The sequence below is a fragment of the Pelobates fuscus genome, chromosome 2 (genome assembly GCF_036172605.1).
Source record: "Pelobates fuscus isolate aPelFus1 chromosome 2, aPelFus1.pri, whole genome shotgun sequence".
In the NCBI taxonomy this organism is placed as follows: Eukaryota; Metazoa; Chordata; class Amphibia; order Anura; family Pelobatidae; genus Pelobates; species Pelobates fuscus.
Genome location: NC_086318.1, coordinates 80,507,703 through 80,515,605, shown reverse-complemented (window position 1 = coordinate 80,515,605; position 7,903 = coordinate 80,507,703). Strand labels below are relative to the sequence as shown.

The following is a 7,903-nucleotide window of genomic DNA, read 5'->3' as shown; positions in this document are numbered from 1 at the left end:
AAAGCAAACAGTATTTTGACATTCACAGTTAAAATGTCACGTAGAACTAAGAACATTTAAAAAATCTTATTTTCTCCCATTTTTTTTATATTTTATTCATAATAAATTATGTTCCATACCTAAATATTTGATGTTAAATGAAAGCCCTGTTTCCCCTGAATAAAATGATATATAATAAGTGTGGGTGCATTTAATATGAAAGATTAATTACGGTCGGACAGACATATAGCGCAAATGCCAGGTTTTGTGTACGTTTTGTTTTGATCACAACTTGTACATTTGGCTGCGGTTTTAAGGAGTTAAAACTGACTCACTGCTCTGAGTGCTCCAGCTTTTATAAACATCCGTACATTATCTAGAGAGCACAGTCAGCTAGCAGTGTGAGGCACCCTTTTGGGCTAACATTGCTAGGAACCTTTATTTTGCCAGACTCAGTATATTCCCCTGTTCAGTTCTAGGCTGCACACCAAGCGTTGGCTTCTAGCTGTTGGCAAGAAGGTAAGGTAAGTGAGTTCTAAGAAGAAAGGATTTCAAAGTTTGTGATAAGGGGCTGGTAAGATTGGTTCAGACAGACTGCCTTGTGAGATGAGAAGAGAGAAGTTAATATACCTCCTACTCCCAACAATTCAAATGGACAAACAGGGACATATTCACTTTCAAGGGTGAAGTGGGACGTGGAACTTTTATTGGACTTACTAGTAACAATTTATACAACTAAAATAGGGACTGTCACCTCTTACATAAGGACACTGGGAAGGTATATATTGAGACCAGAGAATGCAGCCTTGCATGCTGGGGAAGGAGAAAGAATGTGAGACCTATGTTTCTCTCTACACTTTTTTTTTTTTTTTTTACGTTATCTCCCTTTTTCCTTTACTCTAATTTCATTTCATGTTCTCTTCTCAGCTTTACTCTGCCATACTTTGTTCTTTCCTTTTTTCTTCTATCACTGTCTAACCCCAAACTCCCACAGCTCCCCAATCTCTTTACCATCACTTCATCATTCTTCCATGCTTTCTTTATCTAACTATTTCATTTTTATTTCTGATCTCCATTGCTTTTCTCCACTGTTTTTGCCGTTATTCCCTTGCATTTCCTAACTCATATTACTTTTTAAAAAGTTATTAACTAGACTCCGACAGGTTTGTTTACTAAAGTGAATTTCAAATTCAAGGCCAGAATAGCTGAAGTTAAAGCATGGCTGATTTAGAGAATTTTTCTAGTTTGACTATATTGACTTAAATTTGAAATTCACTTTTAAATTAAATCCAAATGGCAGAATTAAAGCACTAACAGCAAAACTGCTAATCTAGATAATTTTATAAGATCGGCTATTTTGAAGGCAACGAGTGGTCTCAACAAATATTGAAAATCTAATTTAGATTTTTTTTTTGGTTCACTCATTTTGCATTTTATTAATTGATAAAAATAAAATATATGCATTTCTGTTTTTGAAAGCATTCGTACTTTACCATATTTTGTAACGTGTCTAAAACTTTTGCACAGTAGTGTATCTTAGACATGTTTATTATCCTGTAAGGCTGTCATTTAACGGTACACTATAGTCACCAGATCCACTAGTGGTTCTAGTGTCTATAGCCTGTTACTGCAGACTTTTCAATATAAACATTCCTTTCAGAGCAATGGCAGTGTTTGTTTCCATTGCTGCCAAGTAACAGTGCCGTCACCTGACTGCTGCTAGAGTCGCTTTCTGTGCAGCACCTACTTTCAGTATTTCCACGCACTTCATGGAGACGCTGAATGCTCCCCATAGAGATGTATTGATTCAATATATTTCTATGAGGAGCTGCTGATTGGCGCAGAGCCAGGCCCGATCCTGGGCCGTGCACAGGGTGCACCATGCCCAGGCTCAAAATAATTGCTGCCGAAGGGAGGTGCAGAGAGCCCTCAGTGATGCTCCTAAGTGATAAAGCTTGGTGATGTATGGTTCCTCCTTGTGCTGCGGACTCGCCCCTCCTTGCCTCCCATGTGATCAGTTGCGGCAGGCTGGTACTAAGGTAGCATGCGGCCCCATTAAAGAACTGCACACACCAAATCAGCAAGGAGTGTCCCCCCTTTGTGCTCTGTGTAAGAGCGCCGGGTGTCACTTGACTACCCGGAGCTCACTTTGAAACAGGTACAGCACGCTGCTCTGAACTTTGATGATACCCCCTCCCCTGAGAGGTGTAAGAGCAGTGTGTGCAGAGGCGACGCTGGGTCTCTAAGGGAAGCACTGCCACTTGGAAAGGAGAGGTATATATGAAAGGATTGGGAGGAAGACATGTGAGAAGGGGGGAGTAAGAGACATGGAAGGGAGGGGGGGAGTAAGAGACATGGAAGGGAGGGGGGGAGTAAGAGACATGGAAGGGAGGGGGGGAGTAAGAGACATGGGAGGGGGGGAGTAAGAGACATGGAAGGGAGGGGGGAGTGAGAGACATGGAAGGGAGGGGGGAGTGAGAGACATGGAAGAGAGGGGGAGAGAGAGACATACATGGAATGGAGGGGAGAGAGAGAGACATACATGGAATGGAGGGGGGAGAGACATGTAATGGAGGGGGGGGAGAGACATGTAATGGAGGGGGGGGAGAGAGACATGTAATGGAGGGGGGGAGAGAGACATGGAATGGAGAGGAGGGGAGAGAGAGACATGGAATGGAGAGGAGGGGAGAGAGAGACATGGAATGGAGAGGAGGGGAGAGAGAGACATGGAATGGAGAGGAGGGGAGAGAGAGACATGGAATGGAGAGGAGGGGAGAGAGAGACATGGAATGGAGAGGAGGAGAGAGAGAGACATGGAGAGGAGGAGAGAGAGAGACATGGAGAGGAGGATAGAGAGAGACATGGAATGGAGAGGAAGAGAGAGAGAGAGACATGGAATGGAGAGGAAGAGAGAGAGATACATGGAATGGAGAGGAAGAGAGATACATGGAATGGAGAGGAGGAGAGGGAGAGACATGGAATGGAGAGGAGGAGAGGGAGAGACATGGAATGGAGAGGAGGAGAGGGAGAGACATGGAATGGAGAGGAGGAGAGGGAGAGACATGGAATGGAGAGGAGGAGAGGGAGAGACATGGAATGGAGAGGAGGAGAGAGAGAGACATGGAATGGAGAGGAGGAGAGAGAGAGACATGGAATGGAGAGGAGGAGAGAGAGAGATATGGAATGGAGAGGAGGAGAGAGAGAGATATGGAATGGAGAGGAGGAGAGAGAGAGACATGGAATGGAGAGGAGGAGAGAGAGAGACATGGAATGGAGAGGAGGAGAGAGAGAGACATGGAATGGAGAGGAGGAGAGAGAGATGGAATGGAGAGGAGGAGAGAGAGATGGAATGGAGAGGAGGAGAGAGAGAGAGACATGGAATGGAGAGGAGGAGAGAGAGAGAGACATGGAATGGAGAGGAGGAGAGAGAGAGAGACATGGAATGGAGAGGAGGAGAGAGAGAGAGACATGGAATGGAGAGGAGGAGAGAGAGAGAGACATGGAATGGAGAGGAGGAGAGAGAGACATGGAATGGAGAGGAGGAGAGAGAGAGAGAGACATGGAATGGAGAGGAGGAGAGAGAGAGAGAGACATGGAATGGAGAGGAGGAGAGAGAGAGAGAGAGAGAGACATGGAATGGAGAGGAGGAGAGAGAGAGAGAGACATGGAATGGAGAGGAGGAGAGAGAGAGAGAGACATGGAATGGAGAGGAGGAGAGAGAGAGAGAGAGACATGGAATGGAGAGGAGGAGAGAGAGAGAGAGAGACATGGAATGGAGAGGAGGAGAGAGAGAGAGAGAGATGGAATGGAGAGGAGGAGAGAGAGAGAGAGAGAGACATGGAATGGAGAGGAGGAGAGAGAGAGAGAGAGACATGGAATGGAGAGGAGGAGGAGAGAGAGAGACATGGAATGGAGAGGAGGAGAGAGAGTGGGAGGGGGGAGAGAGGGAGGGGTGGAGAGAGACATGAAAGGGAGGGGGAGAGAGAGACACATGGGGAAACACATGGAAGGGAGGGGGGAGAGAGAGAGACATGGGGAAAGACATGGAAGGGAGGGGCGGAGAGGGGGAGGGGGGAGAAGAGAGACATGGTGAAAGACATGGAAGGGAGGGGGGAGAGAGACATGGGGAAAGACATGGAAGGGAGGGGGGAGAGATAGACATGGGAGGGAGAGGGAGGGAGGGGGAGAGAGAGACATGGGAGGGAGGGGGAGAGAGAGACATGGGAGGGAGAGGGAGGGAGGGGAGGGAGAGGGAGGGAGGGGGAGAGAGAGACATGGGAGGGAGGGGGAGAGAGAGACATGGGAGGGAGAGGGAGGGAGGGGAGGGAGAGGGAGGGAGGGGGAGAGAGAGACATGGGAGGGAGGGGGAGAGAGAGACATGGGAGGGAGGGGGAGAGAGAGACATGGGAGGGAGGGGGAGAGAGAGACATGGGAGGGAGGGGGAGAGAGAGACATGGGAGGGAGAGGGAGGGAGGGGGAGAGAGAGAGACATGGGAGGGAGAGGGAGGGAGGGGGAGAGAGAGACATGGGAGGGAGAGGGAGGGGGAGAGAGAGAGACATGGGAGGGAGAGGGAGGGAGGGGGAGAGAGAGACATGGGAGGGAGAGGGAGGGGGAGAGAGAGACATGGGAGGGAGAGGGAGGGGGAGAGAGAGACATGGGAGGGAGAGGGAGGGAGGGGGAGAGAGAGACATGGGAGGGAGAGGGAGGGAGGGAGTGGGAGGGAGGGGGAGAGAGAGACATGAGAGGGAGGGAGGGGGAGAGAGAGACATGGGGAAAGACATGGATGGGAGGGGGAGAGAGAGACATGGGGAAAGACATGGATGGGAGGGGGAGAGAGAGACATGGGGAAAGACATGGATGGGAGGGGGAGAGAGAGACATGGGGAAAGACATGGAAGGGAGGGTGAGGGAGAGGCATAGAAGGAGGGGTGAGAGAAATTGAAGTGTAGTGCAGTCTGGTGCAATATCTAATGCTGTGGGATATGATGCTAGGGTGACAATTCTTGCACTGGCCATGTCTGTGAGTATGTGTGTGTGTATACATGTGTAACAGCATTGTTGTGCTTGTGTCTGAATGCATGATTGTGGAGGGATCGCATGATTGTGGACAGAGGGTTTGCATTTGAGTCTTGAATACAGGCTGCACAATATCTTGGACTGGCCCTAGTCGTATGGTACTTCCTGCGTGTCACTGTATGTAACGCAGATGAGCGGATCACAGGTAGAGGATCTTCTGTATCCTCTACCCAATCTGTAAGGAAGTGCTCATTGAGCACAAGATTCTCTACCCGCAGCCCACTTGGCCACTCTAATTAAAGGTACATCTATCTGCCAGCCCGATTTACTATAGAAACATCTATGTCTGGGCAGGACATTTGTAAAGGGGAGGAGTTGGTAAAGATGTTTTGAAGAGGGTATTGTATATGTGTAGACCAGAGGTTTGGTTGAATGGCTTACTCCCTTTCCTGCAGTAGATGTATCTACTCTGAACTGTTACCAATGTAAGGTATTTCAAGTATCCCCAAGACATGATGTAAATGCTATTACGCATGATTTATGTATGATTATATTTCAAATTCTTGTGCTTTAGATTTTGCTATCAATATGGTTTTTCAAACATTGGTTTTAAACATTTATGTTTTGTTAATGTTAGAACCGCTGTACAATAAGTGAGGCATTAAAGGGACACTACAAGCCTCATAACGACTTACAACCAGTGCAGGGCTTGTGGGGAAAGAAGGTCTCACAAAACACAAAATTGTAGTGAATTGAAAACCAGATTGCAAAATTCAGGCTAAGAGGGCAACACTGTTATTATTATTATTATTATTATTATTATTATTTATATAGCGCCAACAAATTCTGCAGCGCTTTACAGTGGGTGGACGGACAGACATGTAGTTGTAACCAGACAAGTTGGACACACAGGAACAGAGGTGTTGAGGGCCCTGCTCAATGAGATTACATGCTAGAGGGAGTGGGGTAAAGTGACACAAAAGGTAAGGATAGTATTAGACTAGTGACAGTTGCAAGAGAGCAATCAGTTGGGAGCAATTAACAGTTTAATTGATACGCTTTTATGAAGACGTGGGTTTTTAATGATTTTTTGAAGGAGTGGAGACTGGGTGAGCATCTAACGGAGGAGGGAAGTGAGTTCCACAGGAACGGTGCAGCCCTCGAGAAATCTTGAAGGCAAGCATCAGAAGTGGGAGTACGGACAGAAGATAGACATAAGTCTTCAGCAGATCGTAATGGCCTAGACTGGACATAGTTGAACAACTCTGGTCTATATTTTACGGTGCTGTTTTTAGTTTAGTGCTTAGTGAATAAACACTAAACCTTAGTCTGCCCATTCTCTTCTTAGATAAACTGATACTGTATCAGTTGCTTGTAATGTCAGTTCAGTAACTGTGGGGCATTTCTAATAACCATCTTGTGCAGTGGTGTATTTTGGATTTGTGCTGCTCTTGGCGTGACGAAACTTGGGCACCCCCCAATTTAAAGTTGCCCCGCCCTTTCCTGCCAAGGCCACACCTATTCCTATTTAAGATGAACACAAAGTTTGACTGACAGGCACACACTCTCAGATACACACACATACAGTGACATACATTCACTTACAGACACACACACTCACTGACACACACATTCACTAACAGATAAACACTCAGACATACACTGACACACACACATTCACACACTGGCACCAGGGCCAGACTGGGGATACGAAGCAGCCTTGGAAAAAAATCTATGCGAGCCCCATAAGTCATTGTACTATGTAGTGTGTTTATATATATATATATATATATATTTTATTGGTATATTTCTTTTTCTAATTAAAAATATTAGTCTTTTCAGGGTAATTAAATTATACAGTAAAGCATACTCACATTCAGACACAGACAATCTTACTGATGCACACAAATAGGCTCGTTGACAGACAATCTCAATGACACACACAGACAAGGTTACTGATGCACACAAATTTAGTACAGACAAACTCTGAGACACACACAAGCCTACTACAGACAAGCTCACTGTCAAACACACACGCTCACAAAAGATAAGTTCACTGATGCGCAAACACTCTCCCTACAGGCAAGCCCATTGAGACACACATGCTCCCTACAGAAGAGCTCACTAACACACAGATTCACTACAGGCAAGCTCACTGACATACATATGGTCACTACAGGCAAGCTCACAATCACACACGTGCTTACTGCAGACAAGCTCATTGCACACACATGCTTACCACAGACAGGCTCAGACACACCCATGCTCCCTACAGACAAGCTCACTAACACACACACACATAATCCCTACAGACAAGCTCACTGACACACATACAAGCTCACTCACTAGCAGGCACATACACACACACACAAACTCACTCACTAGCAGGCGCGCACACACACAGAATCTCCCTCACTAGCAGATGCGCGCACACACACACACACACAGAAGCTCAAGCACTCGCAGATGTGCACACACACAGAGGCAGACATCCACACACACAGACAGGTACACAGCCACACAGAGAGAGCCACACACAGGCAGTCAGTCACACACAGGCATACAGCCACACACTCACTCTCTCACACACACACACACGAACGAAGTCACACTCACACACACACACAGGCAGACTCTCTCACACACACACACACACACACACACACACACACACAGGCAGACAGTGACACACAGGCCGGCAGTCACACACTCACACACATACACACAGTCCCACACACTCACACACACACACACACACACACAAAGGCAGACAGTTACACACACAGTCCCACACACACACACAGTCAGACAGTCACACACACACAGGCAGACAGTTACACACACACACACACACACACACACACACAGTCACACACTCACACACACACAGGCAGACAGTCACACACTC

At 46.9% G+C, this 7,903-nt stretch overlaps 1 protein-coding gene across 2 annotated transcripts in view; it reads left to right on the top strand.

The window, feature by feature from the left end:
- The first annotated feature begins 384 nt into the window (after positions 1-384).
- Positions 385-7,903, top strand: part of LOC134585512 (uncharacterized) — a 48,295-nt gene continuing 40,776 nt past the window's right edge. The window contains exon 1 of one of the 2 annotated variants that reach the window (XM_063440937.1): positions 385-498. The gene's annotated coding sequence lies outside the window, so the exon portion shown is untranslated. Of the gene's footprint in view, positions 504-7,903 lie in introns of both variants that reach the window. The other variant, XM_063440936.1, reaches the window with a different exon arrangement.